The 10,312-nt window shown below is 44.4% G+C and overlaps 1 long non-coding RNA gene across 1 annotated transcript; it reads right to left on the bottom strand.

Moving 5' to 3' along the window:
• Window positions 1-6,708: 6,708 nt before the first annotated feature.
• Window positions 6,709-7,357, bottom strand: LOC138771492 (uncharacterized). Its single transcript, XR_011359628.1, has 3 exons — window positions 7,319-7,357; window positions 7,029-7,061; window positions 6,709-6,751 (listed from the first exon to the last, which is right to left on the bottom strand). It is a non-coding gene; the product is annotated as an uncharacterized lncRNA (long non-coding RNA).
• Between the last annotated feature and the right edge of the window lie 2,955 nt (window positions 7,358-10,312).

Raw genomic sequence — 10,312 nt, 5'->3', positions numbered from 1 at the left:
ATCACTGACTGCTCCTCCCTCATCACTGACTGCTCTTGCCTCACTCACAGGCCCCTCCTCCATCATTGACTGCTCCTCTGTCACATACAGGCCCCTCTTCCATGACTGACTGCTCCTCCCTCATCACTTACTGCTCCTCCCTCACAGGCCTCTCCTCCATCACTGACTGCTCCTCTCTCACTTACAGGCCCCTCTTCCATCACTGATTGCTCCTCCCTTACAAACAGGCCCCTCCTCCATTACTGAATACTCCTCCCTCATCAATAACAGTCCTCTCCTCTATCACTGACTGAACGTCCTTCACTCACAGGCCTCTCATCCATCACTGATTGCCTCTTCCTAATCAATGACAGGTCCCTCCTCCCTCACTCACAGACCCTTCCCCATCACTGTCAGACTCCTCCTCCATCACCAACTGCTCCTGCTTCATGAATGGACAAATGGACCCTGACTTGGATTACACCAGATAGCACAATACTCCCTTCGAAATGATCGCGCAGATGACCAGATTGGCAAGGTCCTGGGATTGCAGTGATAGGACTAATAGAGAGCACTCTAAACAACAGGTAGATACAAATGGAATTTTTTTTACTGAACAAGGGACATGTTTTGGCTCTTACATCTAATAGAGTTTACAAAGCCTCAAATCCAAAGTAATTTAAAGGGCAAGCCCCATGCCCTCTATGTATGACTTTAGGGCTTTCCCTTTAAATATGACTTTGGATATGAGTGTTTGTAAGCTTGAGAAAGGCTCTATTAGATGCGAGAGCCGAAACACTTGTTTAGTAAAAGACTCTCCGTTTGTATCTAACTCCTGTTCAGAGTGCCCTCTGTTAGGACTATCACAGCAATCCCAGGACCTTACCAGTCCGGTCATCTGCAGGGCCATTTCGAAGGAAGTATTGTGCTATCTGGCGTAATCCAAGCCAGGGTCTATTCATCCTTGTTACACCTAGTCGCTGACTAGAGTGCATCCCGGCCAGCTGTACTGATTCCCCTGGATATAATAGCTCTGCATAGAGCTGTGCTTAGTGCACAACCAACTAAGGTGAGTGTGCAGTTACAGGAACCTTGTCTGCACTGTTTGTCTGACCTACTTTATACCAGGGCTGTAAACTCGGAGCTAGTTTTGGGTGGAGTCGGAGTCATAAAAAAATTTACCCACTTCGACTCCAGCTTTTAAATAATCTTAAAAATTTTGAGAATTGTTTTGATATAAATTTTATAAGTTTTGATCATCAATATATTTTATGAGCAACATTCAAATAGGACACTGCCCCTATTAGATAAGGGTGATCGGGAAAAAGTTGTCAGTCACTATTTGTCAGTTTGTTTCTGAGCTTGAAGAGTCCATTGTTTGGGGGGAGATCTGTGCTGTTCTCTTCCTGGATGCTGGATGACTGTATATGAGCAGCAGTGTAATGAGAAGGAGGAGGAGAAGCCATAAGTAGTGTAGACTGTGTGTTTGTGCGCTATGACTGCAGCAGGTTATGTGTGTGTGTGTGCTATGGCTACAGCAGGCTGTGTGTGTGTGTGTGTGTGTGCTATGGCTGCAGCAGGCTGTGCATGTGTTCTATGGCTGCAGCAGGCTATGTGTGTATGTGTGTGTGCTATGGCTGCAGCAGGCTGTATGTTGGCTATTGAAATTAAAGGGGTACTCTGGGCAACAGTGAAAAATCCAGGGCGAAACTGGGGTGGTTGGTTCATAATAAAGAAATTCTATTTACCCGTTCCCGTGAAACCTATTATCCTGGTCACGCCCCTCTGGGGGGTGGACCTCTCAGACATCTGCACATGTGTGCACATATACAAAATATATATATAATGTTAGCAAAGAAGTGGTTGAGACCATTTGGATGTCGGGTGCCCGGTGACTGGTTTTCAGGCCAGGCTGTGAAGGCCTCATCCCCCGGAGCAGCAGGAAAAGGATACGAGTAGAATATGAAGCTATGGAGGAGACTGACAAAAAGCTCAACAACTGGAGAACGTCCGGCAGATGAGGAGCGGGCGTGACGCCCCTGAGGATCAGATGGGGACAGAGACGGCTGAGCCGCAGGTATCACCTCATACATAGACCCACATTAGATTTCCACTGTGGTTATTGGTGCGGAAATGGCACAGATTTTCCCTTTGACAAATAATCCCACAAGATTTCTGCTGCACTTAATCCCTCCTTGACTGGAGTGCTGCAAAATATTTTTAGGAAACAAAAGATACGAAGATGGAAAATAAAGATATTGGGGGAGATTTATTAAACCTTATGAAAAACTATATGTTCCTATAGTGCACGGAGTGCTGAGGATGAGTAGGATTCTTGCTGTCATCCTCGGCACCGTTTCTGTTATATTAGGAGATTATTCCGTATGCTAATAAATTGTTTTGGTGCACTGTCCAGCCCGCTCTGCTGATATTCATTAGGGGGGGTGGAGCGGCCAGGGGGCAGATCAGTTCATGTTGGAGCTGTAGCCCCGCCCCCAGTGCACCAAAACAACTTATAACATAGGGATTTAACTCCTAATATCACAGAAATTGTGCTGAGGATGAAGGGAAGAAACTTAACTTCATCCTCAGCGTCCTGTGTGAGAGATATCACCAGTAGTAATAGTTTCCCTTAACATTGCAGTACAAAGTGTATAACACTGTCATTAGTTCTGTAGGTGTTCAATGGATGACAGATTCGCTTTAAAGAAATTATCTAGGATTAGAAAAACATTCTTCCAAAAATAAGCGGCATACGTGTCCTCAGGTTGTGTGTGGTATTACAACTCAGTTCCATTCACTTCAGCGGATCTGAGCTGCAATTCCATAAACAAACTGAGGACAGGAGTGGTGCTGTTTCTATAGGAATATGGTCATGTTTTACTAATCATGGATAACCTCTTTAAGGTTTTTAGTGTGGTTTTGCCAAACAAATAAAGGATTGTTCTGGAGACTCAAAAATACCCCCCTTAAATTACTAATACATTGCTTTAATAAAGTTACATTACTTTGTAAGATAACTTTATTAAAATAAATGTATGTATTTTGGTAGCAAATAGTCGACCATTTATTCATACATTTCCAGCAGGAATAAAAGGAGTGACACAAGGCAGAGTGCTCCCAAGAGACGCTCCACAATTGCTTTCGGTAATATGAGTTTTTCCTAAACTAGACATGTCAGGAGAGCTGACCGATCCTCCAGATCCTCTGATCAGTGCTTTACTCTCTCATATAGTTGGCAGTGTGATGACTTGTGTACAAATGATTCTGACCACTGTATGGCGGTATTATTGGCTGTATTGTTCTTTGTGTAGCGGTAATGGATACTTGTCACCTGTGCCTGATCATGTGACTTGGTGCTTCCATGGTCCACTGTGTTTTTTCCTTCTTATGACCATAGTGTAGACCACATGTTTAAGCAAGTATCAAAGACTGTCATCAAGTAAAGCAAGAGTACAGTGACATGCGTTGTGTACTGCAATAGGGGGTAACCCCCCCCCCCCCCCCACACACACACACACACACACACACCTAATGGGGAAATTGCCTAACTACCGGGGGCATCTACTTATGAGGGGGGATTAACCTACTGCACTTCTGCCCCTTCATTCTAGCAATCAGTAAGGGTCTCAGCACCTTTTCCCCACCCACACAATCTTCTAGCGTGTCAATATGACATATCAGAAGTTTATCCAAATAATAGGAAACCTTTAAAAATGTTAAATAAAAATATAAGAAATTGCAAGGAGGAGAAACAGCTGACCCGCACCACCAAACAATAATCCAATGTCTATGGATCTACGGACATGAATATGCAGGATACACCGCGATGTAAAACGGCTGAGCGCCGGGGGTGCAAGACGATGAGGGAGTAGTACGCTGTGTGTAAGGTAGATGAAGACAGCACTCACCCGGTCTGTATCAGCTCAGTTTATTCCATGCATCGCTGGTGGCAGGGAGGGAGAGGTGAGGACGCGCACTGGGACGGCCGTTTTGGGGACACGCCCCCTTTGTCGACCAGGTGATCACCTGGTCGACAAAGGGGGCGTGTCCCCGAAACGGCCGTCCCAGTGCGCGTCCTCACCTCTCCCTCTCTGCCACCAGCGATGCATGGAATAAACTGAGCTGATACAGACCGGGTGAGTGCTGTCTTCATCTACCTTACACAAAAAATATAAGAAAACTGCCCACTTGATGAAAATTTAACTCACCCCCTTTTTCCCATTTTTCAAATAAAAATGTAACTAAAAATAGCGAGACTTGGTATCACCATGTGCGGAATGATCCGGACACTACCTGGAAGTAAAGACACAGACACAAAGATGTAAAGGGGCAAAAAAATATATTTTATTTCAAGTTATAGGGAGAGTAATTTTACATGTATGACTGTGGGGACTGTGAGGCTGAGATGATCCTGAGGAAGGCAAAAACCCCTAAGAGGGAAGAGTCAATTGTCCTCAAGGGGAAAAATTCCTTCCCGACCCCAAATGTGGCGATCAGAGCAAGTCCCAGGATCACAGCCGCTATCTATGTGTAGTGCATGTTTATGTGTATATATAAATATGTGTGTGTAGTCGTCATGTGTCTGTGAGGTGCGATACTTACCAGGCCTGTAGCGGAGAGTTCAGGGATAATAGCGCTGTGGTAAGATCACTGGTGTCAATGGCCCCAGGGCTACAACAAGCAGCTATTATTCCTGAGCTCTCAGGGTGGCAGATGGGAAATACTCACTGGCTGCTCCTGGGGTGTAGAGGGTCATCAGGAGGTGGTGGTGGTTTCTGATGCCAGCAGACGTGAATTTACGGGCGGAAGGGGGTTAAAGGAGTCTTCTCCCCCTTTTTCTGATGTTATAGGGGGCCTCCTCCTCCCCATTTGAGGCAAATGAACCCCAATGAGGTTAATGGCACCTCATTTGCCTCTAGGTGTTACAGTGTTTATCTGGGGAGCCGAACAGGCATTTCCTTTCCTCTCTCACCGGCATCTCACTTCCAGTTTGGTGACATCTCATCCTGACAACTTCTGACCTGGCATAGAGGTGGCGGCTGAGGTGGGAGATCAGGTACTATGGTGTGATCACCACATGTGGGTGAAACCAGTCCCGCCGGTAGTGGCCAATATATGCACAATGATGGAATATCGTGTGTACATTGGCTACCACTGGTTTCACCCGCATGTGACAATCACAGCCCAGTACCTGCCCCACTGTCTCAGCCCGCTGCCTTTATGCCAAGTCAGATAGTGTAGAATGAGAAGATACCAAAACCAGATGAGAGACAAAAGGAAAGATAATGCCTTCTAGCTCCCTAGTTAACTTATCTAAGGGCGCCTCCTCCAGACCCCTCTAGGTGTTCTTAGAGTCTAGTCCTCCTATGTTTGATGGTAAAAGGGGGCTCCTCCTTCCCCCATATGAGGCAAATAAATCCTCCTGATGTTACGGGCCCCTAATTTGCCTCTAGATGTTAAAAGGGGTTATCTGGGGAGCTGGAAAGATATTTCCACCATTACCAGCATCTCACTTCCAGTTCAATCACATCTCATCCCAACATCTTCTGACCTGGCAAAGGTCTGAGACAGTAGATCAGGTACTATGGTGTGATCACCACATGTGGGTGAAACTCACCGCCAGCAGTGGTCAATGTACGCACAATGTTGTGATGACATTGGCAACATTGTTTGTATATTGGCCGCCACTAGTTTCACCCACATGCAACAATCACAACAAAGTACCTGCCCCACTGTCTCAGGCCGCCTCCGTTTTGCCAGATAAGAAGATGATGGTGCGAGAGGAGACCAAACGAAAAGTGAGACGCCGGCGAGGAAGGAAATGCCTTTTTAGTTACCAAGATAACCCCTTTAAGGGCACCTCCTCCAGACCCCTCTAGGTGTTGTGAGTGTCTACTCCTCCTGTCTCTGATGGTAAAAGGGGGCTCCTCCTCCCCCATGTGTGGTAAATATATCCTCCGGATGGTATGGGCGCCCCATTTACCACTTGATGTTAAAAGGGGTTATCTGGGGAGCTGAAAAGATATTTCCACCATTACCAGCATCTTATTTCTAGTTCGAACTCATCTCATTCCAACATCTTCTGAGCTGGCAAAGGTCTGAGACAGTAGATTAGGTACTATGGTGTGATCACCACATGTGGGTGAAACTCGCCGCCAGCAGTGGTCAATGTACGCACAATGTTGTGATGACATCGGCAACATTGTTTGTACATTGACCGCCACTAGTTTCACCCACATGCAACAATCACAACAAAGTACCTGACCCACTGTCTCAGGCCGCCTCCGTTTTGCCAGATAAGAAGATGATGGTGCGAGAGGAGACCAAACGAAAAGTGAGACGCCGGCGAGGAAGGAAACGCCTTTTTAGTTACCAAGATAACCCCTTTAAGGGCACCTCCTCCAGACCCCTCTAGGTGTTGTGAGTGTCTACTCCTCCTGTCTCTGATGGTAAAAGGGGGCTCCTCCTCCCCCATGTGTGGTAAATATATCCTCCGGATGTTATTGGCGTCCCATTTACCACTTGATGTTCCGGACGCCTCCTCCTCCAGACAGCTCCAGATGGTCGGGTGTCTTCTCCTCACACTGGCGGCGCGGTGTTATCTAGATAGGATATATAACAAGCAATGTGTTAATAATGACAGGTTACATATATAGGCTCCATATGAATATACAGTCAGAATAAAAGTGATCTGAGGTGTGAAGGGATTTTGGGTACTCACCTTTACTCCTCCTTGGTGGCGCAGCAGCAGCAGAACAGCGCCCGCAGTCTATAAGGGAAGGAGAAAAACCAGCATGACTTTCCTGAGATCAGACCCGTCAGCAGTGATGGGGAATAGACATTACACTGGAGAGAGGGGACTCAGTGCTATCCTAGTGGGTGTGATACAGGCGGCACCATGTCACTTGTATGTCTGTATTATGTACATGAGGCCTTTTGTGGTTATTATATGTGACTGATAATATAATATATAGTGATGACATGAGGATATACAGTGCAGCAATAGAGGTGTGTTATCATGTAAATGTATCATCCCTTATATTTACCTGGATAAGATGGATCTCCTCCTGCTGCTGCTTCTGCCGAGGAGAAATGACCAAGAAATGGAGGGAAATCAATGGTTAGTGTAAGGAAACCAGAACTTCTGAGCACATTATATAGAAACAATGCTCTTTTACCAGCTCTACTCACACCTGCAGTAATATACTATTCACTATTACCCACAATAGAAATTAGATCCCACCTCTAAATAGAGCGCCCCCTGTCCTCTCTCTATATACAGGATTGTAAATAACAATTCCTTGCATTCACAATGTTATAAGTTTTGTTTCATTACCTGGGGATCTCCATGGTCGTCCCTTGGTCCTCGTCGTCCTCCTCTTCTTCTCTGTGTATAGAATGTAAACCATCTCATATATAAATGTATTGTTATATTACAGATTATAGAGTTTATTGTAAAGAAAGTGATTGCAATAGTAATGTAGTGAGCTGTACACTGCTCTATACAATAACCATATAGTACTGTATATTGCAGGTACAGCCAGCGAAAGTATAAAGTGTATGGGGACCTTAACAACTAAGTCCCAGTGTCAGCAGTTTGTAATGTGAATAAATGCTGTTAAAATAAATAGAAAAATATGATTCTATGTCTAACTAGAGCGCCCCCTATCCGGCCCTTTCACTGCTCCTCTCTCTATACAGGATGGGAAAAAAATAAACGTGTATTCACAATACTATAAGCTTTGAGCCCTCACCTGGGGGGGTCTGCAGCCTCTTCCTCGTCGACGTCGATTTCACTATATAGAGAACATAAACCAGCTTGTATATATGTATATATATATATATATATATATATATATATATATATATATATATACATCCTGTCTTTCTGCTGCTCCTCTCTCTATACAGTATAGTAAAAAAAAAAAAAAACGTGTATGCACAATACTATAAGCTTTGAGCCCTCACCTGGGGATGTCCGCAGCCGCGCCATCTTCCTCGTCGTCGTCGATTTCACTGTGTAGAGAACATTCACCAGCTTGTGTATTTATATATATATATATATATATATATATATATATATATATATATACATACACACACATCCTTTCTTCCTGCCGCTCCTCACTCTATACAGGATGGTAAAAAAAATAAATATGTATTCACAATGCAATGAGCTTTGAGTCCTCACCTGGAATTGTCCTCTGCCTCGTCCGCCTCCTCCTCTTCGTCAGTCTCACTGTATATAGAACATAAACCAGCTTGTGTGTATAAATATATATAGACATTTATTAGGACCAGTGTAAATCCAGCAGGACCTGTACCTACCACAAGGCAGCTGCAGAAATCTACAAGTGCTCCGCAGCAGGTGTAGGTTTCTGCCCTGGTTTTTCCCTGTTTTTCGGCATAAACCATGATAAATTAGTAGCAGATGGAGGCCACAGCTTTTTGTGCCTCTTTCTCAATGTACTCAGGGGTGCACATATATAAATCTGCCCCATAGTTTTTGGGGATATGGGAATATACATACGTGAGTTTTGAGCGGGGAACAGAGATATAAATGGAATCATATTGTGATATCATGTAGATGGATGATTATATCTCTGCTGGTTCTTCATACTTACACGATGGTCTCCAGGCTTCGGGATCCAACCGTGCAGTGGGTACTTGTCGTCTCTGTAATAGAGAACATCGGGTTGGTTAGGATGATTGTTACTTGGTCCCATTTGAAACTTTCAGAAAATGCTATTTATTGCCGCCTCTCTATATAACATTAATTCCATCAATGATATTTATTTGGGATCACTGCCAGTTGTCCCCTTAAGGATAGTTTAACACGTACCGGACCCGGCCCCTTTAACCCCCCGCTGGCCGGCGGCACGCATGCCCGATCGCCCCCCTCGCACCGATCCCTCCCCTTCGCCCGCTTGCTTCATTGTGTGCTGTGAGAAGTTCTGATGTGGGCACGCGCTGATGTGCCCGCATCAGAACACTGCTGCCCGAAAGTTCATCTGCGGCCCATGGCCTTAAGGTGCGTTCACACTACGGAACCCATGCGCATATCCCACCACATATTCCGCAGCTCGTCCCCCATCACCGTTTGTGCCATAGACTCCATTCTATGGTCGGGTGGATTCCACCATCCGCCGGAAGAATTGACATGTCATTTTGGGCCACATATGATCACTGTTTATTCTATGCTTTTATGGGGTGAAGCAAGTAAAATAACAAGTAAAAAAAAAAAAAAAAATACTGTAAAAATGATTTATTTGACTTTATTACTGTTTTCATGTAGTGTAATTACCTGAATATCCACGGCGCCTCCATCACGTCCATCTTCCACCTATTACATGATAAAAAAAATTGCATATTATAAAGGGGATGTCAGTCCTCCAAGTGCTGCATGTTGGGGGAGGTTTTATAGAAACATGTACATTGGAAATCCACTGGCCCAGATTTATTAGACCAGATGATCTGACTATAAATGTGCTGTTAGCACTGGGCATTTGGGTTGGAATATTTTTGTGAAAATTTTGCACAAAATCTTGGTCAAACTATGTTTAATGTACATTATGTGAGTTCACCTTAAAAAAAAAGTCTTCTTAATTTTTTATATTAAACCAATGGACATTATTTAAAATACCCAAGGGGATATTACTAGGCCTCAGATCCCTCCTGTGTACCTGTAAGTGTCTTAAAGGTGTGGCTTAACCTGTAAGGTGCCACTGCTTCCCTCTCTCGTAGCCCCCCCCCCCCCCCACAGCCTTTCCCCTATGAACGTGACTGATTGTTTTGGCTTGGCTGTCAGTCATGATGATAGAGGAGATTTAGTTGAGACAAATTGTAAATGAGTGCCTGGGAATATCACCGTGTGTATGTCTACAAGGCTGTTACTTCTGGTATCCGGCTCAAAAACGTCCCTTTTCTTATTTGCAGAAAAATGCTGGAGCCGTATGAGATGTGAAAGTCACCGCCATCAATGCTTTTGTCTACTTGGTGTTTTTCGTCACTTTGGAACCTTGGTGTGTGCTCTAGGTATGGCGTCTTTTCTTTACATATGTGTTGTGTGTTTTGTGAAAGTTTTTGTTTTTTACTTTACAGTTCATGTGATTGAGGTTGGTTTCACACAAGACATTTTTTTTTTTAAATCTTCCACTGTAATTTTTGAGCCAAAGCCAGGAGTGGATCCGGCAGGTCGGAGATATATAAGCGCTTCTTTTATTGTACCCATTACTTTGAATCCATTTCTGGTTTTGGCTTAAAAACTGCAATAGCAGCTTTCAAAAAAAAACTGCCATGTGTAATTCCAGCGTTAAAAAGAAACCAGTGA

Source organism: Dendropsophus ebraccatus, chromosome 13 (genome assembly GCF_027789765.1).
Source record: "Dendropsophus ebraccatus isolate aDenEbr1 chromosome 13, aDenEbr1.pat, whole genome shotgun sequence".
Lineage (NCBI taxonomy): Eukaryota > Metazoa > Chordata > Amphibia > Anura > Hylidae > Dendropsophus > Dendropsophus ebraccatus.
This window is presented reverse-complemented; position numbering and strand designations above follow the sequence as displayed.